The 25,060-nt window shown below is 40.8% G+C and overlaps 2 long non-coding RNA genes across 6 annotated transcripts in view; one reads left to right on the plus strand and one right to left on the minus strand.

Annotated features, from left to right (window-relative positions):
• LOC309530196 overlaps window positions 1–25,060 on the plus strand; it is a 318,904-nt gene that overhangs the window by 76,547 nt on the left and 217,297 nt on the right. The gene's annotated exons all lie outside the window — the stretch shown is intronic.
• On the minus strand, window positions 9,311–15,834 carry LOC309531825. The gene is made up of 2 exons (XR_014219471.1): window positions 15,729–15,834; window positions 9,311–9,657 (listed from the first exon to the last, which is right to left on the minus strand). It is a non-coding gene; the product is annotated as an uncharacterized lncRNA (long non-coding RNA).

Here is a 25,060-nt window from a genome sequence, read left to right on the forward strand (position 1 = left end):
GATGATGATGAGTTGCCTTGTCACTTGGCAAACTGCTTCTCTTTGGTTGCCATTCCAGAGATGGGCGGGGGGAGCCTTTGTTGTTTGCAATGCACTTTTCCTTAAGTACCTCCTGTGAGCTCTCTATATGAATTCTTTATAGATGAAATAATGAGAATTTCCTAGTGTTCTTATATGTGGTTCCCCTTTTATCCACCTGTGAAAAGTGCAACTTTTTTGTATATTCAGATCCCTGTGTCCTGTAACTCACCACCACCAACAGAAAGCTCTTCTGTAATCTTTGACAAACTCTTCCCTTCCCTATCCTTTCCTCTTCTTTTTGTTTGGTTTGGTTTTAGTTCATGAGTGTATAAGCTAAATCTAGATGAATGAGATCAATAATGCTGCGAGATATTTGAAATGAAGCATATGGCCCATTGAATATGCATGCAAGAATACCCGGGGAGTGAACCTTTCGTTCTGGGAGAGAAGTGAATATCTGAAAAGTTTCCTAGGCAAAGTTGCGATACTGGACTATCTCTGCTGTAATGGCTAATAAACGGGAAACACAGCTAGCGACAACACTATGAGGCTTCGGAAAGCTGGAAATGTATTGAAAGGCATCACATGAGCTTAACAAAGCTCTCTCCTTGGGGAAGAACCCTATAGTAAATAATTTACGCAAAGCTAATAATAATAATAATAATAATAATAATAATAATAATAATAATAATAATAATAATAATGCACCAGAACAATATATGTGAATGTAGGAAATATTTTGCATTGTGACTGGTCCTTAGAGAGGAGGAAGAGCTGTTCTGTAGTTTGTTACTCTGTAGTTCAATATGTGCTTGGAGGTTTCAGATACTGGGGGTTTCTGTTTTGTGCTTAATCTGCACACAGCCCAAGGGGGAGGGGGGCAGCCTGCCGTTGCAGGAGAGAAAAGAGACTGTGCTGCTGAATAGGAGCGATTGGGCATAAAGTAGTAAAGATGAGGGCCTAGAAGGGAGGGTAAGACAAGTGGGAGGTGAGAGACAAAAGAGAGGAGAGGAATTTCTTTCACAGAAAGGAGAAACTGTGTCATTCAGTGCGATTCCTGGAATAGAATCTTTAATGGGTAAAGGAATGGCAGAGACAGGACCAAAAAACAAAACGAAACAAACAAAAAAAAATCAACTCACTGCCCTTAAAAGTTCAGTTGGCCTGAAGCTTGATAGAGTTTCCTGTTTCTTTTTGTTTTGTTAATTTTATGTCCTTTTTTATTATTAAAGAAAAAGTCCTTCTAAAAAACCCCTGAATTTAGCCACATTGCTATATAGGATTGAGGGAAAACAACAGAGCATTCTGAACGTTATCATCACATATTTGCGATTTGTGAGCAATCTTTAAAACCGGATTCTTTTAAAGCCATCTCTTCCCCCTTTGTTGTGTTTACATTTTTCACTATAGGAACTATAATAGGGTGTACTATCTTCAAGTCCTTTACAGAGGAAGCAACCATCTTCTAATCCTATTACCAGGAGAGGGGTGTGTGGTAGGAGTAAAAAAGAAGATGCTTCATTACAGCACATAATAGCCCAGGATAAATAAGTCAAAATCAGCCTATACACACATCATAATGAAGTCCTGTGGCTGTACCACTTTGTGAAAGGCAAAATAATATGCAAATAGATTCTTGCGCACAGTCACATTACCCACATGAAAAGAAGAGTTTGTTGCGGCTCTTCTTGAAGTGAGATGATTTCCAATTAAAAACAAACAAGCTAGGAAGCATGTGGTACTAACCACCGGAATGCAGAAACAAGAATGATTTTGGGGGGCATGTGCACAAAATCGATTTCTGAATCTTAAACCAGAGCTAGATTTACAGCTGCAAGGGATAAATGAGTGATTGGTGCTTTCATTCAGGGTTTTTGTGGGGAAGGCTGCATTTGCAAGAGAATGTGGGGTGTGCAAGGATCTTCGACCCATACTTACGGTGCAACCATGTGAATAATAAAGGGAGCAGGGGAATCTGCTTGCAATATTAACAAAGTAGGTTATTTGCTCAGATTGATAGCTATAATAAAACTGATGTTTTGTGTAAACAGCTTAAACGTCTCTACATTTGTGGCTGGGGTTGCATGCGAACTACTTAGAATGGAATACTGTGATTCTACTCAAATTATTTTCATAGCATATTACTGTGGTTGAAATATGGACAATGTACACACCAGGTTTTATAAGAACAAGCAGCTCAAAAGATAACTGTTGAATACATCAAACAACATTGGCTGTAGAGACAATCACGCTTTAGATTTATTGTGGAACCATTATCCAAATTCTGCTGGTTTCAGATGCTAGATACAAGCAACAATGCACGGCCCTCCACAAACAGTAAGGCATTTCGGCAGAATTAATGCAACATATTGAGGAAACTCTTACTGGAGTACAACATGAATACATGCTACACCATAAGCACAATATCCTGAAAAAGCTGAAATTTTAGATGCAACAAGGCATGATTGTATACAGCTAGTTACCCAACTGCGTGCAGTCCAGTAGTGGTGGATTTCCCCCCTCTTCTGTGCTTGGGACCCCTGCCCCCCAATTCTGCAGTCCAGGCAGGCAGCAAAACCAGGAGTTCCTGGCAGGTTGTCAAATATGGCTGGTGGGCTGCTTTTGGCTTCTATTTGGAAAGGTGGTAGGTGCTTTTCTCAGGCAAAGATCTCATACCAAATTGGAAAACATCCTTCTGCTCATGAAGAAGGTCTTCTACTTTCAGGTGGGCACTGCTGGACCTATCCAAATATCTTCTGCATTTTTCATCTCCCCTTTGAGAATGGTTGCAGAGATCAAGGTGTTGTACTGATGAAGAAGTACATACCAGGACTCATCAGCCCTGTTCAGACATTTAGCCTGATCGTGAGAAGATTAAACGTCTAAAGGGATGGACAAACATGTACAACCCCATTCCAACTTCTCTATTCATTGGGTGTACTCCTCCCCTCAAACCTTCATACTTGAAGCCCAAAGGTCTGAAAGGGCCTCTAACGACCTCCAGCTAACTTGGGGGAGGCTCTGCGCAATTAGAACCCCACAAAATTAGGAGCCCACATGTGTAGGGACATTGTGGGGAGGCATGCTTGCATATTCTTCCATATGCTTCCATATTCTTAACTCTTGAAAAGGGCCTGAATATGGTTGTTGAGATATCTCAATCTTTAAGCCATGTTACTGATTTTGTTGTGTTTTCTTGCCCTTCTTGGTAGTGGCATGGAGCCTTGGGCTAAGGACTTAGAATGCATATTCCAGAATACATTTTGATATATCAGTTTTCAAGGGTGACATCACATAGACAGCTGTTATACTTCACTGAAAAACACAATATTAAACCAAGGTTCTTTGCTTGGCTTATCACCTGTGGCCCGTCTGAACGAAACAAACTGCAGTCCCCAGTTCACACATAAGTCTAAAAGCTTGTTTGCTTGTTTGTGTGTAAAGTGAGAGCAGTAATTAACTATGGTTTGTCGTGATTTACAAACTGTAGTTTACATTTTTCCTTTGAGAATGTTAAGCTGGCATTCTTGCTTGAAATGTACAGTAGAAATGGATGGAGTTCATGCTTGAAATTCATCTATCATCCCCACCATAGGTGGTATTCAACTCACTTTTACTCAGAGTAGAGTAGATTTATTAAAATTAGTGGACCTAACTTAGTCGTGTTCATTCATCTCAATGGGTCTACTATGTGTAAAAGTGAGTTGAATACAATCCCATACATTAAAAACCCTCTTATACCACTCGAACAGTCCTGGGGAGTCCTGGGAACTGTAGCCTGTTAATGGTGTTGGGAACTGTACTTCTGTGAGGTCAGCATTATGGTTCTCAGGGTTCTCAGTGACTGTTAAAAGTGGTATAAGAGTGCTTTAAATCTATGGTGTGGATGTGACTGTAGACTCTTCTGTTAGTGAATGCCAATATACATTATGATATTTCAGTATTAAAGGGAAATATCACATGTGTCTTAGTTTAGAAGTTTTCATCCAACTGCCTCAGTGTTCAGGGAGATATTACAGTACTACCTTTTACATCTTTTCTGAATCCTTGGAAAACAGGTGTTGGGGCTAGAGAATGTCCTGAGCTTGCACTCCCAATGAACTGGCTAAACCAAAGAGTGTGTTTTGCTCAGCCAATAAATCCCCCCACCCCATGTTCCAGTTTGTGGACTGAACTATAAGTAAGTTCTTGTCTAATAGTTTGAGCCCACAGCTACACACAGCTCTGGGCCTTATTAACTGACTCCAAATATGCTTGGAATTTGAAAGAAAAATCTCAAGTTTTTCTTAATTGGCCATGTTGCGCTATGTAGTCAGCTTATTCTTGTCAAACCCTGGGCTCCATTGTGAAGGAAACCTCTTGACAACAAAACAGACTTTTTGAAGTCTTAAGCATTGTTCACATGAGCAAGGGCTCACAGGATTAGGCCCAATATCACCCAATATGAATAAAACATAAGGCTCATTATACCTTTTGATGTTTGTATGGTTCCTCTCTTAAAATAGTCTAGAAGCTGTGCTTCACTTGCCAGAGTTAAAATCTCATTTTAGCTGCAGTAGCAGAATCTGTGTACCTATGATTGCAGGCTGTGCTTTATATCCTTGAATCCTGGATTCGATAGAAACTACGTAAACAAAGCTAAGAAACCTCTAAAGCAGATGGACAATGATAAAATGTGGGACACATTTGTTATAAGTAACAAATCATCATGACTTTTGTCATGGAAAAGTCTTCCAATTGATTAGTTTTGTGTATGGTGCTCCTGAATATGCAGGAATATGCAGGAAAATGCATGGAGAGTCCAGTCCTATCACATGTCTGCTCAGAAATAAGCTCGAGTGAGTTGAATTTACTCCAGTCTAAGTATATTTAGGATTGCAGCTTAAGTGATAGGAGGCAGTGAGGGCAGGACCAATCATTAATAGCACAATGCTATGCATGTCTACTTGAAAGTAAGTCTAACTGAACTCAGTGTGGCTTACTACTAGGCATGCGGATATAAGATTGCAGCCTAAGATGCAAACAAGGGGTTCCTAAAACAGCGTTTGCATCATAATACAAATGTGGGGGGCATTTGCTGGGGGAAAGTCATCAGGTGTTTAGCTGGTGATATATTGCAAAGTGGAAAAACCACATATCACCAAGCCCTACTGTTTTAGTTCCATCCTTGTTTCAGACATCATGATATATCAGTATATCACAATGTTTAGCTGGTGATATATAGCAATGTTAAAAACCAAATATTGGCCAGCCCTACTCCGCACTGCTGTGTTTTGTTGAAAGTCTCACTTGTACCTGCATCTTTCTAGAAGAGCACTCACTCATCTGTTATTGACCTTGAGTGAACTTTAAGCGGAAAGAACAACAAGTAATGAAAAAAGAAAAGAAAAGAAAAGAATGTGAAGCTTTTGTAAGATCTTATATAACTAGCTTGGCTATATCAGGAACTTGTTGTTGGTTTTAATTATATATTTATGGGTGAACTTCTTAAGCATTATGCCACCTCCATGCCACCTCCTTCTGACTTCTAAATGAGCTGATTTAATGAACCGCTCCTGGGGTACAGTTTTCATTCATTCCTCCATTTGACTCTGTTGTGTGTCGGATACTTACTTATTTGCTTCCTTTAGCTCTATTAATTGCTAGCAGCATCCGTGGTTGTGCTGCTGAAGAAAAATCACACTGCCAAATATAACTTCCACGGAAAATGTGATATGTGTGAACTAGGATTTTTGTTGTTGTTTTTGTTGTCGCTATCTGGTATGATGAACCTATGAAATGAATTCCCCTTGTGAAAAAATAATGATCCAAGCACAGTAAACTTAATGAGAATGTATGCATGTGCCTCCCCCAACCCAGCAAAAATATTAAACCTATGTTTGCAAAGGTGCATCTGTAAAAGAAGCAAGTTCACTATTTTGCAAGTCCATTTAAAATATTGTGAAAGAAAGCCAAGGGGTTGTTGCTATGAGACCTGAGTAGGTGGTCAAAGTTAAAATTAGACTTCTGCCTACTCCCTATAAGTATTGAATAACAGTTCATTAGTTTTATTCTCTAAGAGTTGATAGATTTGGATTTCTGTTCTATTTGTTTTCCTCTTTTGTGTTCTATTTCTTAGGATGCTTTTATCATCTTTTTACTGAGAAGTTGATGTGCTCTTGTTTCCCGTTTGCTGCTTAGTGTCTGTGTGTAGCCTGATCATGTAGTCCCCCACTTTTTGGATCAGTCAGAGTGCTGTGTTTTTTCACCTGGGTAATCTAAGACAATTAATACCCTGTTTAATACATTGGCTGTGCAAATGTCGCTGATCCTATGCGTGTATCATTTTTTTATGGTATTTGTTACAGAAGACCTTTGCTCTGCTAAATTCCATGCCTTCGTTCAGTCTTACCCAACCTGGTGCTCCCCCACATGTTGTTAAATGCCAACTTCCATCAGCCCCAGGCAGCATGGTCAATAGTTAGGAATGATGGGAGTTGTAGTCCCACACATCCAGAGGGCACCAGGTTGGACAAGGTTGCCCTACTCAATTAATTGCTCAAACGTTTTATGAAACTAACACACACACACACACACACACACACACACACATTTTCAATAGTTGTGTAGACTGAGGAGCTGTGTCCACTGGGCAGTGGTATATTATGGCCAGACAAGCTCTTGGATGCTATGTTACATTGAGAACTCAGAATGGATATACTTTCCCCCCAGTCACTCCAGAATGCTTGGGAGTAACAACAATAGAAACTCAGGTAGGATGTATACTGCAGATCAGGAAAGGTACCATTAGGGCCAAGAGAATGCCAGCGTAGTTCATGAGCTGCATCAAGGAAGCTCTCAAAGGCAGGGCTTCAAAAATGGAAGTCTTTTCCAAATGACGACAACCAAAAGGAGCACAGACTTTGGCAAAAGAAATGCAAAACTGGCAATAAGGAATGCAGAAAAAGAATTTACAGAACACGTCGCTATAAACATTAAAGCTAATAAAAATATTTAAATACATTAGGAGCAGGAAACTGGCTAGGGAGATGGTAAAAAGGAGGCAAGGGAGAAAGGTAATTGCAGTGAGACTGAACGAATTATTTACATACTTCATCACGGAAGATGAAATAACTTTCTCAGGAAGGTAGTCTGAGGAACCGGTACAAAGTCACTAGGTCTGGCGGTACTCAGTGAAGAGTATAAAAGAATTTAACGTACTGATCTTCTAACAAAGATATAGTACTTGTTTGTAAGTTCAGCCCCCATATCTGAGAACCATAAATAGAACACTTAAAAAAAAAAAAAGAATCCAGGGAGGATCTGGGAAATTAGAGGTTGGTTGTTTAACATCTACTCTGAGAAAAGTGGTGGAGAGCATTATTAAAATTAGAATTGTCAAACATATATAAGTCCTGCGGGAGAAGTACCATCATGGCTTCAGCATGGGTAGGTCTTGTCTAACTAACTTTCAGAGTTGTTTGAGAGTGTCAGTAAGCACGTGGATTGGGGTGATCCAGTACACACTGTGTACTTAGACCTTCAGAAAGCTTTTGATAAAGTCCCTCACCAAAGAATCCTGGGTAAGCTTACCAGTAATGAGATAAGAGGACAGATCTTCTTATGGGTCAGTAACTGGTTAAAGGAAGAAAGTACTGGTAAACTGGAAAGTAGGAACAGATAGGTAGCCGTGTTGGTCTGCCATAGTCAAAATAAAAAAATTCCTTCCAGTAGCACCTTAAAGACCAACTAAGTTAGTTCTTGGTATTACTCAGAAGGGTGAGTAATACCCCTCCCCACCTTCTCACTATATAGAAGGATCTGGCAACTTCTGTTTCAGTGTATCTGAAGAAGTGTGCATGCACACGAAAGCTCATACCAAGAACTAACTTAGTTGGTCTTTAAGGTGCTACTGGAAGGAATTTTTTTATTTTGGAAAGTAGGAAGAAACGGACAGTTCTCACAATGGAGGGACGAAAGAAATAGGGTCTTTCAAGGATCAGTATTGGGTCGTGTACTTTTTACCTTGTTCATAACCTGGAGATAGGGGTGTGCAGTGAGGTGACAAAGTTTGCTGATTGCACCAAATTGTTCAGGGTAGTAAGAACAACAAGGGATTGCGAGGAGCTCCAAAATAGACAAATAAATCTCTCCAAACAAGGTGAAAGGGGATCGAAGCAGCAAATGTGATTCAGTGTAAGCAAGTGTAATGGTGACGCACACTGAGGCAAAAAAATAAAAATAAAATCCTAATTTCACATATATGATTGTGAGGTCTGAGCTGGAAATGACTGCTGCTGGTGCATAACTCCACGAAAATGTTGACCCAGCATGTAGCAGCTGTGTAAAGGGCAAATTCCCTATAGCACTTGATGATGCCGTGGCTTATGGGATTGTGCCATTATAATTGCTTCATGCCACAGCTATGGGCAGTTGTATAGTGGAGAAAGTACTGGGAGCTGGGGTGGGGGAGGTAGCGCATCTCCAGGATTTTTTCAGAGCAGGAGCAATTACGTTACCAACTTGCCTTCCTCTCGCAATTCAATGTGACAATGAGGCTTTCAGTGATGACGGTTTTGCTGTTATTTTCTTACCCACTCTTCACCAAAAAGTCCAGGGTGGGTTGCAAAATGTAACCCACCAACAGTACAATATTGTGTACTGTTTCAAGTTTTGCTATTGTTTGTGATGGATTAGCATGGAGGAAGTCAGAGAATGGGGATAATAATACAGCAGAGCCTAGATACGCCTTTCTTTTGATGGACTTCCAATTTAAATGGATTGCATTTCTAACAAAAAGCTACAGGTTGCATTTCGGGTGGTTGAAGATATTTCGTTTATTGTCTTTTACAAGTTGACTAAAAGCTAGCAGAAGTAAGCATCACTTTATGCATAAGATTGAAGTCATGCCATGTGGTTGAACAGAGATGTTGCCCCAGATTCTCCCAGCCCAACTCCAACATGCTAGTTCCACCCTTTATTAGCTCAATATACTATTACTGTCAGCTGAGCCTAATAAATTGGGTATTATTCTGTGTACTGCTGCTCTTTAGGAGGTATATATAATGGATCACCACTGCTCCCTTATCTGAGGTATTACTATGGGATATCATGGGGCTGTCATGATGAGCTTCTGCAAAAATTTCCACTGGCTATGGGATCTTTAATAAGCTATATTCTAGGCAGTTGGTCAGAAAAAAAGACAATAACATGCTGGAAGATGCAGAACTGCCATATCCTACTGCCAATCTGGCCTGATTTCTTTTCTTTCCAGTTTCTGCCACCCCAGGGACTACCACTTGTTCCAGAGTTGGAAGAAAACAGCACAACACAAACATTTATTTGCAAATTTCAAACAAATGTTACCAACAGCTTTGGCTTTTTCTTTCTTTCTTTTTAAAGCAGCAACACCAGAACTCATGCCATCAGATTTTGGGAACTCGCACTCCCTGAATATATTCCAAAATATTCAGTGATCATCTATGTTTTTGCTTTAGACAGTTGTATTAAGAATCACAAAGGAATGCCATAAACACTAGGAGCAGTGCTGTTCTCCAAGGTTCTTTTGATGTCTGTCCCCTTCGTCTGTTTTCCCCGCAACAATCACAGAAGTAGAGCCACCTTCCACATTGCGACTGTTTCCCAGACAAAGGTTATCTGCACAAAATTTTCAAATTTTGAAACATTTCATTATTACAGTAATGACTATTGCTACTCTTAACAGACATGCTGTCAGGTTGCAAAATGTATACATTGGTTCGTGCAAAGGGGGGGGGGAGAAAGCGCAAGAGAGAAACCCCCTTTTTTTATTAAAACACACACACATACACACAACAAAGGTCAAAACTTTTAAAATGTCACTTCTTCTGCAGTTTTGCATAGAAAATACACTGAGTCAGTGGGAGGGCTCCTTGTCCATAGAAACAGGCTGTAAGAAAAGAATGTTATCCTGCTGTTGTAGTTTCCACTTTCACTGGCAGCTGCGGTCTGAGCAGAAAAGCACTGTGGGAGCCTATTGTTACCCCAGCTGGGTAATAGTTTTCTTATTTTACAGTCAGGAACCGAGGGGGGTTGGGGTGCCTCAGCAAAGTGCCTGAAAATATAACTCCTGCAAACAGATCGCTTTCCTTCTTCCCAATGAGAAACAGGCATCCATAAATCTTTCATTTTGGCCCTCCAATCAAGGAAATGAATTTCTCTAAACAAAAGGAGGACTCGAATTTATTATTATTATTTATCATTTGGGGGGGAATAAAATAAACAAACAGTGCATTAAAAAGGGAGGCTGCATGATTATCATGCTGAATTCACCTTGAGGAACGCCATTCCTTGCTACAGTGCTGAGTAATGCAAATTGGTGTTTAATTATTATTTTTTAAAAACCAATGTAAAAATTGACACAAAACAGCATATTTTTTTTACCTAAAGCTTCGTCTTTTTTTTGCCTTAAGAAAAAATCTCCCGTGAATGGGATCCTATACATGGGTGTAAATGGACTGGGTCTGCAATTCAAAAGATTAATTAGCTGCAGAACAACCGTTTATATTTGTCACTAGTTTATCCAGTTAATGAGGCTGATTTTAGTTGCCATGGCAACCTAAGTTTTAAAGGTGAAAGGTCGCTGACCCAGTCATAGAGCCTTACAATCTCTTTTGGGGACAGTTAATATCCCAGAATTTGTCAAACCAACTAATCATAATGCAAACCCTTCAGGATAGGTAAAGTGATTTCTATAGGTCCCAACCACACAGTTTGAATTTTGAAATCTCTCTGTGATTCTCTCATTTCAAAGTGAAGAATGCAGTACAAAATTCAAAAAAATAGGTATTGGTTTTTGCAGTTCATAAAAAGTAAATTCCATGACAGGGACTATTATGGGAGAAGGCTAATTTGATAATTGGATCAGTGAAGTATGGAGAAATTTGTCCCATTTTTCTGTATTGGAGGTATTTTTGCTGCATTCATTTGGTTAAATAGAGGGCTTTATTCTCCACAAGGTGATTTTTTAAATCATTATTTATCCGCTTTTCAAGAAGAAGTTCTCAAAGTGCTTAAACTGCATAATAAAACCATCTAAAACTTAATAAAATCTCTACTACACACTTCCTTAAACCTTTTAGGCCTGGTAAGGCAGATAGTATCAGCACCTTCTGACTTTCAGAACCTTTGGCAAAGGAGGCTGTCCTTGCTGGCAGAACATTGATGCAAAATGGCCTCTCCTCGTTGCTGCTGTTGTTGCCACACAAGACACGCACTGGCCAAGGGGAGCAGCGCCTCCCCAAACAACCAGGTCTAGGTATCACAAAATGTGAGTGTCCAAGGAAGGCAGTGTCCCCTGGGCAGATGGTGTCAGTCATGCGTACCAGCTCTCAAGCCATGTGACTTCTAGTCTTGTGAAATTTGGTCCATTGTATGTACAGAGCATACAACACCATATCTCAAACTCACTCTAGTTTCTGAATATAAATATAGGACTCTTCTCAAGACCGAGTTTGTCTCCTGCCCAGTGGTGTTGCGGGTTCACTTCACAATGGGGGAAAATGGTAATTTGAAGGACCCTTTAGGATATAGCTATCTTTCCTTGCTAAGTGGGATAGCCATGGGGTAGCTAAGTGGGACTTCAATGAAATGAATGGAAAAATAAGTGAGTTTGGCAGGGTGAGCATGAAAAAAGTCAGCAATGCTAGCCAATTGGGAGCCCTTGGCTCCTCTCTTGTTTTATTATTTACTGAATTCCTTTATGAACGGTATAACAACAACAACAACAATTTATTATTTGTACCCCGCCCATCTGGCTGGGTTTCCCCAGCCACTCTGGGCGGCTTCCAGCAAAGATTAAAAATACATCAAAATATCACACATTAAAAACTTCCCTGAACAGGACTGCCTTCAGATGTCTTCTAAATGTCAGGTAGTTGTTTATCTCTTTGACATCTGATGGGAGGGCGTTCCACAGGGCGGGCACCATCTCTCTCTCTCTCTCTCTCTCTCTCTCTCTCTCTCTCTCTCTCTCACACACACACACACACACACAAACTTAAAACAATTACATAAATGAAACAATATAACAAAAATAGTACATATATACATAAAATCAATTCAGATCCAATACTGTGCGTATACTAATTGGGATAATGATCTTCATTTTCAAAGCATGTTGAAAGTGGAATATATTTAGAAGACCCCCCAAAAAAAAACAAAGCAGATGGTGCTTGTTGGATAAGTAACATGAGCAAATTCCAAAGGATGGATGCCACCACGCTAAACACCTGTTCCAACATCATGCAGAATGAACCTCCAAATGGTATGTCACCTACAGGTGCAGTGATTGGTTGGGCATGTAGAGGGTTGAGACAATCTTTTAGTTTCCTGTGCCTTTTACCTGAGGTTTTATTGAGAAGGATGCCAGCCCACAAGGTATGTCTGAGGGGTCTTGCATTTTGCCTGGCCATTGCCACTCTCTGATGGGAGAAATGTGATCTGAATGTGTGGAGGCAAGGAGTGGCATCATGGGCAGGAGAGTCCAGCCCCAAGGTGGTTTAGCTTAGGGGGCTCTAGGGATGGACAAATCTGTTGATTTTGGTGTGTCTCAGTTTCTTCCCATTTTCCCATTAGTGCACCATATATTTCTTTAAGCCCTTGCAAAAATTTATCAGCCTTTTAGTGCAAATTTCTCCTAATTTCTTCATGCAATTTTACCTAATATAAGGCATTTTTGCGTGTTATTTTCACAAATATTTTCACAAGTATTTTATGCACACTTTATACTAGTATATGCATCTTTGCACACATTACTTGGCTGATGAACTGGACTACAAAATTTAGGGAATTTCAAATTTTGAAGGTGGCTGAGTTTTGGTGTGCATACTGTTTTGGAAAGTACAGGTGGATACACCTTGAAATGCTGATTGAATTGCACTTCTCCCCCATTCCTAAGAGGCTCTTGCTGCAGGACGAATAAGTTGTCTCTCCCTTCTTTAAATTAAATATTTCCCACTTTGTGTATGCTCACAGGTATTAATTCCCACCCCGCCCCCCTTTCTAAAACCAAGTTTTAAAGCTGTCATGCCTCAAATCTCACTTTTGTAAAAGCAAACCCTAAGTAGGGTTAAATTCTGATTAACAAGACCTAGAATAGTAAGGGATACAACCAACAAGGTGTTGCCCTGGGTTCCCTTTGGATCAAAGGACGGGATAGAAATGTAATAACAACAACAACAAATTACTTTGGAAAGTTCAAATTTCGTGTCTGTGCATGTGTGTGATTAGTATCTTAAGAGACACGTGCAAATAAGTAAAAATAAACACACGCACACATATAATCTGCATAATTTCTATGGGGTCTCCTTGATTCCACATTGTTATACTTCAAGTTAAATCAGTACCTTAGAATGCAGGTCAGAGCCTTGCTTGAAATGTATGAGTGTTTTGCCAAGTGTAATTGCTTAGGACATGAAAATATCGATAGATGGAAGGAGATTTATTTTAAGAGATACTTTGAAGGATGTGGTATTCCTACCCACTAAATTTCAGTGTCTGGGGATAGATAGATAGATGATAGATAGATAGATAGATAGATAGATAGATAGATAGAAAGGTAAAGGTACCCCTGACCATTAGGTCCAGTTGTGGACAACTCCGCAATGCTTCGCAATGCTTGGGGTTGCAATGCTCATCTCTCTCTATAGGCCGAGGGAGCCAGCGTTTGTCCGCAAACAGCTTCCGGGTCATGCGGCCAGCATGACTAAGCTGCTTCTGGTGAACCAGAGCAGCACACGGAAATGCCGTTTACCTTCCTGCCGTAGCAGTACCTATTTATCTACTTGCACTTTTATGTGCTTTCGAACTGCTAGGTGGGCAGGAGCTGGGACCATGCAACAGGAGCTCACTCTGTCGCGGGGATTCAAATTGCCGACCTTCTGATCAGCAAGCCACCCGTGTCCCAGATAGATAGATGATAGATAGATAGATAGATATAAAAACTGGTTGTTATGAACATCTGAAACTGCCTTATACTGAGGGCAGATCCACACTGTACATTTAAATCTCACCCGGGGAACTGCAGTGTCTCCCTCACAGACCTGCAATTCCCAGAAGTCTTAAAAAACTACAGTTCAAGTCAGACCAGTGCTTCCTCTAGATTTCATTATCTAGCACTGACAGATGGAGGCTGCCCGAGGTTTTAGGCCAGGGTCCTTCCCAGCCCTACCTGGGACTTGAACTTTGACCCTTCTGGATGCAAAGTGAATTCTTTGCCACTGGGCTATGCCCCGTCCAGTTGTTGCCAAATGCACATAAGAGGTATATGTATGTCAGACCCTCCAAGTCTCCCTATTTTCTAGGGACAGTCCTGGATTTACAGAAGCCGTTCTGGTTTCTGATTCAATCCCAGAATGTCCCTCTTTCCCTATTTTTATCAGATAAATGTTGGAGGGTAGGGTGATGCAACCCTCAAGCCAAGTGGATAAGTAACTTTACAACCTTTTAGAAGACATCTGAAGGCAGCCCTATATAGGGAGGTTTTTTTTTAATGTTTAATGTTTTATTTTGTTTTTAAATATGGAGAAATGTTGGAGGATTTGGTATGTGTGCCAAAGAGGCAAGCAGGAGGGCCTACTTGAACTTTTCTCAGCCAGTGCTTTCCCATTGAATGCCTTCTCCCTAGCCATTCTTTATAGCCACCTGACTTATGGAAGTCACCCTCCCTGGGAGAAGTGGGAGGGTGACTTGGGGAGAAGTGGCTTCAGAGAGGAGCAAAGTGAAGAGTACAACACCCCTCCCTGCCTCCTCCTACTGCTCTTCCCATCTCTCTTCCCATCCCTGTTCTATAGGAATTTGGTATAACCTGCATTCAAGCAGGTGCATCATGGCAACAGGTTACATCTGTGCTTAGCAGGATGGCTGGGCTATAAAAAACAGGCAAAGTGACAGACGTATTAAATAATATTTCTTTAGTTTGTTTATGTGAAACTTTTTTGTCCAAGAGTCAACTTGGCTACTTCCTTCCTATTGGATGCTGGAGTTACAATGTCCACTTATAAGCCATTTTATAAAAGGCAAGGATTACACAGCATCGTGTGAAACTGGGTCACTCTCCCTTCAGGAACTCATGTGGCTGGTGAATCACCTTAGGGACACAGCTCAACAAGAGCCTCTACCAAGCCTGATAAATTCCAGCTGAGCATATGCTGGAGGGCTTGGCAGATAATAATTGAAATATAAAGGAAAATGTTTTCTCTCTCTGCCACACATGGCCAAATGGCCTGTATACCACCTGTAGCTCCTGACAATGCCAGCTTATGAAGGAGTTGCCATTTACATCAAGGTGCTCTAGTTATGAGATGTTCTCCTACTTATTTTTTATTTTTTTAAACTATATAGTTTTCTATGGCATTTCTGCTGTTCTGTTATGGTTCTTATTATTTCATGGTGCTATCATAGAGTCGGAAGGGACACTGAGGGTCATCTAGTCCAACCCCCTGATTTGTTTTTTCTTATATTAGTTTTATTATAAGAACAGTAATAAGAAAACAGTGCAAAAATGAAGCCGACAACAGGAGAAGATGCAGTTCTTAATTCCTTGAGCTTAGCGCTTTCGTTTTGAAGGTGGAATGAGAGCTTTTTCTCAAGCTGAACTGCTCTCTTTAGTTGCTCTCTAAAATATACCCCAAGAGGAAGCGAAGGAAGGCTGTGTGTGCAAACAATTCATAGGGTAAAATGATGTTTACCTGTTTTAGTTTGGTCCATGATTTTTAGTTTGGTCATGGATTTTTATAATTCCAGTCTAAGGCTTTTCTGCTCTCAGAGGCACCAGCTTGTGAGGACAATTGTGTGTGTGTGTGGGGGGGGGTTATGTTGTGCTTGTGATGTCACACTTGACATCAGGACGTTGGGAGGAGCTGGGGTGGGGCTGCGCAGCTTAATTGGCTGACGGCTAGCCTCTTCTGCCACCTCCTGGCACTGCTCCCAGGAGGCCACTTCGACCCTCCTTCCCCTCCACAGCAGGAAGAGAAAAAGAAGGAGCCACCCACTGCTTGGCTCTGTGTTTTGGCTCTGTGCTTTTTGGATATTGGGGGGGGGGCAGCTCCACCCCAAAAATATTCAGGGGGTCCAAAAGGGCTCGGCCACCAGGAGCTGCCACCCCTGTATGCTCCCACAGTGCTTATGGGTGGAGTTCAGTGTTGCTCTATGACAAATGTTCTGCCTCTGCAAGCAGCTGAGTTTGCCAGACAGAACAGTTCCCCCTCGCCTCCCCCCATGCACTATTGTGGGGGGTTCCCCTGATTCCCCACAGCCAATTTTGAGGGGCATAAGGATTGCAGGTGGAGAAACTGAGGGGAAAGCCCCATTGCACAAGCAAAAGTCCTTGCACGTTTCAGCTGACAGGGCTCATTAGGTGATTGTTATGTTGGATTAATGTAGGAAGATCAGAATAGTCTCACATTCCTTCCTTCCTTCCTTCCTTCCTTCCTTCCTTCCTTTCTTTCTTTCTTTCTTTCTTTCTTTCTTTCTTTCTTTCTTTCTTTCTTTTCTTCCTTCCTGGTTAGTAGTATTTTGTAATGATCGCAACATAGTCATCCATAATTTCGCAGAAGCATGCTTAAGAGGCCTGTTATTCCTATTGGGAAACATTTTCTATTTCAACTCAGCTAGAGAAGGAGCCCCCACAGCAGCTCTGGAATTTATGTGCTAAGCTCAAGGGATCAGTGTTGCATCTTTTACTGTTGTCTGATTTATTTTTGTTCTTTAAATAAATGTCACAGGCACCTGGGAGAAGTGCCAGCTTACTTTCTTTATAAATAATAAAAGAAAGCATCATAATTGATAGATGGCATAAAAAAAATCCACGTTGGAAAGCAATTTATACTGCAAAGTTTGAATGAGAAAATGCATTAGTTTTAATTACTTGTGCCATAGTATCTTCTAAGGGCACATGGGGAACGGTCTCAAAATGCTGATAGTGAAAGAGAGTGTGTCTCCGGATCCAGTTCTCCATAGTGGTTCTCTAAAGGACTGGAAAATGAACATATCTCAACAGATGAAAAGCTTTATGATGAAGATATGGTTTATGCACTCCTTTATTGCTGCCGGATGCCAACAACAAAACAGGTGGCATCCAAACCCATTACCTGTTCTTTTCTGTATTACATAAAAGTTTTGAGTATCTAGGCAAGGCTTTGAATTTTGACGACCTGGTGAGAATTTTTTTTTAAAAGACTTATACAGCCAAAACAAGATTTAGTCATTAAAAGAAGAATTCCAAGCTTATCGAAAGGAATGTAACATGGCGGTTAAACTACTAGCTGCCACAGTTGTAACTATCACCCCTGTTTTCTCTAATGGCAAATTTAGTTTCCTGTTTTACTATGGGTTATGGCCAGTCACTCTGCTTTTGGGCACAAATTCTGAGGTGAGCAATTCAATACTCTCTCACGGGTAGTCAGGATCTATAATCGTTAGCCAGGCGGGCGGGGTATAAATAGTAAATTATTATTATTATATAATTATTAATAAGAACTTCATAAATATGGAGACCATGCACACGGATGCCATTAGGTCACTGGCTGAGGAAGACATGGGCCTTTTGAAGCATCCACTCAGGCAGCATATTGTCGGTGGTTACACTGTATGCCTTTCCACAATGGGCATAAAAATAGCAATGCAGCAAACTGTATCTGAAAGACACATGGGGGTTCATTGCTTCTTTCGTTATGAGAGAGCATTTTCTTTTAAATACACTGGGGCCTAAGAAAGTAGCTTTGTGAGCTAGATCTGTCCTATAGCCCTTCATTTGTCTATCTCTAATAAGAGAGGTTGTTATAAGTGTTGTTGTTGTTGATGATGATGATGATGCTTTTTTCTTTGTCTAGCAGGGCTTGAAAGGTGTGCTCATTTAATTATAGGGGAGAAAAGACCTTCAGACATTCCAAAATATGTAAATGGGGGACTCTTAGGGCTGTGGCCCATGTAGGGTCAACAGGTGCAACACCCATCCTGTAATATTTTTAAGCACAGTTTAATGTTTATTACAAGACAGTTTCAGTTAAAGAGTATTTTTACAGTAGAAGAAAAGGTTTGGTTAAAAAATGAATCTTCAGCTACTATGAATATGACCAATGTGTTAAAAGGAAGTAACGTAAGAAGGGAAATGAGTGAAGAGTAACTTACTGGTGGCACCCCACCCCACAGGATATCACAGAGCAGTGACCCCAAAATGGATATTTTCTACTGTTACCCTGGCACTCTGCAATGCCCTTCCTCTGGCATACACGAAACATCATCCATCAGCTGCTTCAGATGTTTTGTAAAGACATATAATTTTGTCCTGGCTTTGCCTGACCCATAAGATTGTATCCTGTTATTACTGAATTTCTATTTCGATCTGTTTTCATAATACTGTTTTAATGGGGGGGTTTTTTGGGTTGCACCTCTGTTTTTATGATGGCATTTTATTGTTTCCATTTTGTATTTTTGCAAACTGCTTTGAGATTTTTCAATATTAAGAAGTACTCTTAAAACAAACGGATAAAATAAATTCTGGCCAGGAAGTAGCACCTCTGGCGACCTCTGCCGAAGGTGAAGGAGAAGCCTTCTCTGTGATTTTCTGCTATTCTAGGCTGGAGTAGGGCAGGGTTTTCCACTAACACTTCTGAATTCTTAAAATTATTGTTCTCATTCAGCTTACACATTTCCAGTGCTAGCAATTCCTAGACACTAATGGCACAATCCTATGCACAATTACTTGGAAGTAAGTCCAACTATGTTCAGTGAAAGTCTCTCCCCCTACGGATGTGCATAAGACCACAACCATAGACACTTCAGCTTAGCAACAGGATTCTGGAAGCTTCTGTTGGTTATGAAAAGATCACTGATTTTCCATTCATTTTCTTTGAAATGCCACCTGGAGATATGGCAACACCACCTAGGGAGGAAGATGGTTACAGCCATGACAAAGCTGATTGTCCTATAGTACCCTAAAATAGCGGTGCCCTATTCTGTAAAGATATATATGTGTGTGTGTGTATGAATAACCCATTCTTTTGTTAAAATATGCAGGCATTCCTATGGCCAAGACAACCTACAAGTGTACCATTTGGGTTTTTTAAAAAAATGCACTCTTCATCTCAGCAAATGAGATGGAGTCTTCTTAGGGGGAGGGCAATTTGGTAAAGTGATTAATTTTTCTTGCCATTTTAATTTTTTTAAAAATAAAAAATGGCGACAGGATCCTTGAGAAGAAGACAACAAGCAAAGCTAGCTAACCAGCGCGTTCTCTTTTGTGAAGTTCACAATGACTGAGAAGTAAATTGCTTCTTAATAAGTTTTGTATTCTCCAAGGGTATGGTTAAAGGGTTAATTTAACGCTTGACCCATTAAAACCACTGAGTGCAGTGAGAACCTTACACGGCTGATCAGATGATTATTTCTGGGAGATAAGTGGCTGAAAACTGAGCTTCACTAGTTCAGGTAATCAAGGGAAATCGGCATAAAAGAGAAGATGCGGCTGAGTAAAGACAGAACAGCTACCTGAGATTCTATTACTTGTCGTCTTTCAAGCATAATAATGAGATTATAGTAACCCTAAACTGACTGAAAACAGAAATCTGGCTGTCTGTCAAGTTCATTGTGTTGAGTTTTACAACACTCCAGATCTGGTTCCTCTCTGAACCTGCCATAATTATACCAGGAAGACAAATTCAAAGAAACTTTTTTCAATCTTGGGTTATTGTCAGGGTTTGGCTTATGACCAACATAACCATTGTTAATGACATGGAGAATCTCGTTAATGCTTCTCTCCCGCCCCCTGCCCCCCCCCCGCCGTGAGCCTATGCTAAGTAATATCACAATATACACCACTGCAAATATTTTTACATTGCATCTGTCACAGGGTCCCAAATTATTTTGCTATTGATCCATGCTGTTGTCTTGTGGTTATTCAAGTGAGAAAGCTTGGCTGTTTTTTTCTGTGTGTAAGTCCCATCATTTTTCCACCTCTTTAATAGAAACATCCAATCATGTCAGGGAGCTACAACTGAGATCCTAAACATACCTACGTGAAAATTCAGTTGTAAAACAGAAAGGAAAGGCATAGTCCTACTTCCAAGTTTGTTTTTGTCTTAAGAATCAGGGGAAAGTTAACAATGTTTATGCTATTACCCCCCCCAAAACCCCCCCCCCATTAATCAAATATTAACCAGGACCAGAGTATACATTATGGTTGTCACAAGTGTGTGGCTGAAAATTGTCTCCTTGATGCATGTGCTCATTGTTATGCCATAATCCTCATATGTGTTTATAATTTGGTACTTGGCCACCAGATGGGCTCTTTTCCTGCCTTGAGAGCTTCTGGGGTTGTTGGATAGGGGTGGAGAGTCTCTAAACTACCACTGGCATGTGAACTGAATACTTCCTGGTTGCTGCTGTTTAGCAACTGGTGAAGGTGATGGCACGGTGGTCAGTTTTGAAGTGCAGGACGGAGCTAATGAGAGCAACCATAGTCATGCCACCAAGGAGAGCTGTGCTGATCCGTCATTATACAAGAAGGAGCTGTAGCCCAGTAGCAGAGCATCTGCTTTGTCTGCAGAAGTTCCAGATCATCATAAGAAAACATAATAAGAAATCAAAACGAAAAGAATGACCCTACCACTAGCTGACACAGGACAGCTTCCTATGTTCCTGTGCATACCCACCAAGACCAGCTGGGCCACCTCAAAATCTTTCACTGCCTCAGGCAATACACAAGATGCTCTTCCCAATTACACATACAGAAGTTGACCAGACTGGTTGCTCAGTCTTTCTTCAACACAGGCAATGGGACAGTGTCCTCCATGGTGGAATTCTGCTGAGAACAGAAACTCTTCTCTTCAACTGAGCAGAAGGAGTAGCTAGACACTGATGGTTGGGGATGGGGAATGAGGTCCAGACATTAAAAGCATGTTTGAGGGGGCAGTCAGCATTCCCTCCCTCCCTTGCACGGAAGAGCTCTGCACGTGTACACCAGCATATGTGAAGGGGCCCTTCTCACAGTTACCAAACACATGGGAATGGGGCATACCAGTGTATGGTCTGCATTGGCAGAGGTAGCTTGAATGGCTTGCAGCCCCTTCACTTATGCTTTTAATGCACAAGGTGTCAATCTGAACCTTCCATAGCAAGATGGCATGTAGATACAGGTATAGGTAATCCAGAGTGGAGTCCCTAAGGTGGTTGGATGGCGTATTGTATTCCTCCTTCCAGCAATCCTGCAGTCCAGCTGGTGCCAAATGTATTGATTTCCTTTCCTTTGAACCACATCAGTGAGGCCGAGAGGTGGGTCTTGTCATCTAGGCAGTTGGGGACCTCCATACACACTGCCCAGGCTTGTGCTATGGAGAAGTCACTTTAACAAATAACAACAGACAAATAAACCACACAAACAAGCTTAATTATTTGAAAATCCAATCTTATGAGCATATTACTTGACTTCCTCTAATCCCTCCCTTTATCTCTTTCTTTTCTTTTCTCTTTTTCTTTTGTATTTTTTGTTTTGGTTTGTTTTTTGGTTGTGCAACGTTTGTTGCAGTATGTGTTATAACTGTATAAGACTTAACAAAAATCATTAGGAAGTCACTTTGGTGATGCAAACACAGCAGTTACCAATGCAGGGCTGAAAAAAGCCCTTTGGCTGCTGGGTAGCTCAGTCGGTAGAACGTGAGACTGTTAATCTCAGGTTCGTGGGTTCTGAGATGCTGTTCTCTGTTCCTAGGAATCTAGTGTCAGTTCTTCTATCTACCTTGGTGACCAAAGGCCTAACTCATTCACTCATATAGATTCTGGGGTCCTGTAAATCTTATCAGATCAGCTTGGTCCCCAATGTACTTGGAATCTCAGTATCCCTGATAATTGAGGTGTTTCTCTCTCCCTCTTGCTGCCACTCAGCTACCACACCCTGTCGGCTCCTCCTGCCTGTTCCTCGGAAATACCAGCAGGCACTATTGCCAGCAGTGGCCATCAGGACAGCCCAAGTGGGGCTATGTTGCTCTCCAGGGTTCCTGACACTGTGCATTGCTGCCAGTTTCTGAGATGGGGAGAAGGAGGGGCAAGGCAGCAGGGAGCTTAGCATAGTGCTGGTGCAGTGATGGAGCCAATCCAAAACCCTTGATGCTGTTCCTTCACTGTACTGAGCTCCCTGCTTCCTTGCCCCTCCCTCTCTCAGTACAGTGGTACCTCGGGTTACAGACGCTTCAGGTTACAGACACTTCAGGTTACAGACTCCGCTAACCCAGAAATAGTACCTCGGGTTAAGAACTTTGTTTCAGGGTGAGAACAGAAATTGTGCAGCGGCAGCGGGAGGCCCCATTAGCTAAAGCAGTACCTCAGGTTAAGAACAGTTTCAGGTTAAGAACGGACCTCCAGAACAAATTAAGTTCTTAACCCGAGGTACCACTGTAAGTGGCAGTAACGTTTAGCACTGGGAGGTTGGTACAGTGCCACCTGCATGGCCCACGCAACTGCTCACTGGCTATTGTAATTCTTGAAAGAGCTTGGCACAAGGAGTGGCACATCTCTATCTCCCATATAGATAGAGGGAGGTAAGTTTGCATCAACATCATCTACACATTAGCACAATTCTGCTAATCATGATGATGGGCTAAAAATCTGAACTGGTTTGCTCCCCACCCAGCCCTCCACGTCTAGGCAAAGTTCCCACCCATCCCCCATGCTTGGCTCCTGACCTCAGACTGTCTTCCTCCACCCCAGCCCCCAACATGCACATAGTCAAAGCAGAATATCACCATATAATTTTGTAAGAATTTAAGGAGATGATTTCGGAAGCTCTGTTGGTTAGTTACGCATCCCCTTCTAGGTTGACCTCGGATGCCTTTTTATCCTGATTAGGAACCTGTGAGTTTCCGCAGAAATTTGACTTCAGGTAAAACTCAGTGGCATCTCTAGTTAAGAGTACCATTTATAAATGTGTCATTCAGAATGTGGATGTGTTGAAGGCTCCTTCCATCCAAACACACACACACACACACACACACACACACACACACACACACACACGTATATAGATATATATTCAGTAGTGAACAAATGACTGTGTTCTGGCACCAATGATTTTTTAAAAATGTGAACTGTAAAATTATGCTACAAAGTTTATTAAACTTTCAGGTGTTCCATTTTGACATGCTCTGATCTTTCCTTAACAGTGACAGGATGCTACACAAAAATACTGCATTTCATCTGGTGTAAGTCTTTATCTTCTCTTGACAGATTATTGCTGGTTAAATTGTAGAGCTGACTTAAAGGCAGGACTCTTCAAGGGAGTCAGAAATTAAGGCTTCACCAAATGGTAATAAAGCTATTAAAAATGCAAACAGCAAACAGCTACACTGTACAGGTTAGACAGCTAATCCAAACTAGCAGTTTAAAAAAAAGCAGAGCAATTACACTTTTATTTAAATGCAAGGAATATGAGCAAGAATAGAATGAGGAGCCTTGTTTAAATGCATTCTTCTGAATATTTATTAGAAATAATATATGTAGTTAAGCCACTTATCTGATTTCAGTGAATAACTAAAATGCAAAAGATCAATTTTCATAATTATACCAAAGAAGTCTGTCTTTCATAAAAATCTCATTAATAACACCATTATTACTGAAAAATATCTCAGTATTATTATTGTTATTCTAATTATCGCAAAATGCTACTGATAATGTTGTCATAAAATTCCTTTTTAGTATCCTATTAAGGAAGAGAGACTAAATAGTGGTATAAGTTAAATCTACATCGTAAGTGGCATTATTAAAACCTTTGTGTACTTGGTTAAAATACATTATGTGTATAATTACATAAATTGCTTCAGGTTTGGAAAACAGGTCTGTATAAATGTTAGATAGATAGATATTTTAGCCACATTAAAATGCACACCCACACACCCACCCACATCCACACCCTTGTACTTAAAACCAAACTATTGTCCAATGGGAAACATAGTTTTTCAGATTCTGTTGCACTGATCCTAACTGGTGCAGAGGTCAAATCAACCGAATAGGTTATGGTGCTCATATATGTAGGCAGCTATATTTAAAAATAACAACACACTATTGCCCAGGGGAAAAAATTCTTTTTATAGAGAAAGAACACATTTGGATATCTGTTGAAATGTTAACCATCTGATTACTCTAAACATCCAAACACAGTTTCAATAAGCATCTAACTACACAGCCACAAACATTTGTGTTAACATAATATTCCTGCGGTGTGAAGGTTTTCATGCACCTCCACAAATATTTCGTCAAATGAAAATAGAGGCATTTGTCTTACATTATATGAGAAGCAATTTCTTATAGTGGGAGGGGTAAAAAATAAATGGTGTGACCATAATGTGATCTGAAGCTGAGCTATTCTTGTGAAATCTTAACTTCAGAATTTCTCTAGGACATAGAAAATGTAGCATGTTTTTAGGTTTTCGAAGAGAAAGCAGCTATTGTATCCCAATAGGGTGGATACTAGTGAAGTGTTGAGTATGCCCATCTTTGATTCCACCCTGACGACTGTTGTTGTGCTGCTTTAGCCTGAGATTAGGGATGGCAAACCAAGCTACAGTCTGATGTCAGCTGTTTCAGATGGTGTGTTATGCTGCCCTGGGTGCAGACATCACCAGGGAAAGACTTTGGAGAAGTCATCCCGGGCTCCACTAAGTTGAACAGCCAGCAAGGACCCAAAATGCAACAGGGCTGGCTGATCACATCTGAATAAACTATATCCATAGGAAGATAAATGCAAATCTAAAACAAATGTTCTCTTTTAAACGTTGTATAGATTGTAAATGGTTAACTGTGTGAAAGTGGGGGTTGGTCTTTTACTCCTGACTGATGCCAGAGTGATGCACGGAATTGGGGTTCAGTTAGCCATCGGCTAAAAAGCAGTTTTAGAGGCAACTATTATGGTTAATTGTCAAGTCCAGGTTGTTATTTTTTGATTCGCAGGAACACAGTAGGTCAGGATGTGTTAGGTGGGTGTTCCATTCAAGTGATGGTCCATAGTTATTGAACCATTGAAGCTTTGGAACTC

This window comes from Podarcis vaucheri (genome assembly GCF_965113315.1).
Source record: "Podarcis vaucheri genome assembly, chromosome: 4".
Lineage (NCBI taxonomy): Eukaryota > Metazoa > Chordata > Lepidosauria > Squamata > Lacertidae > Podarcis > Podarcis vaucheri.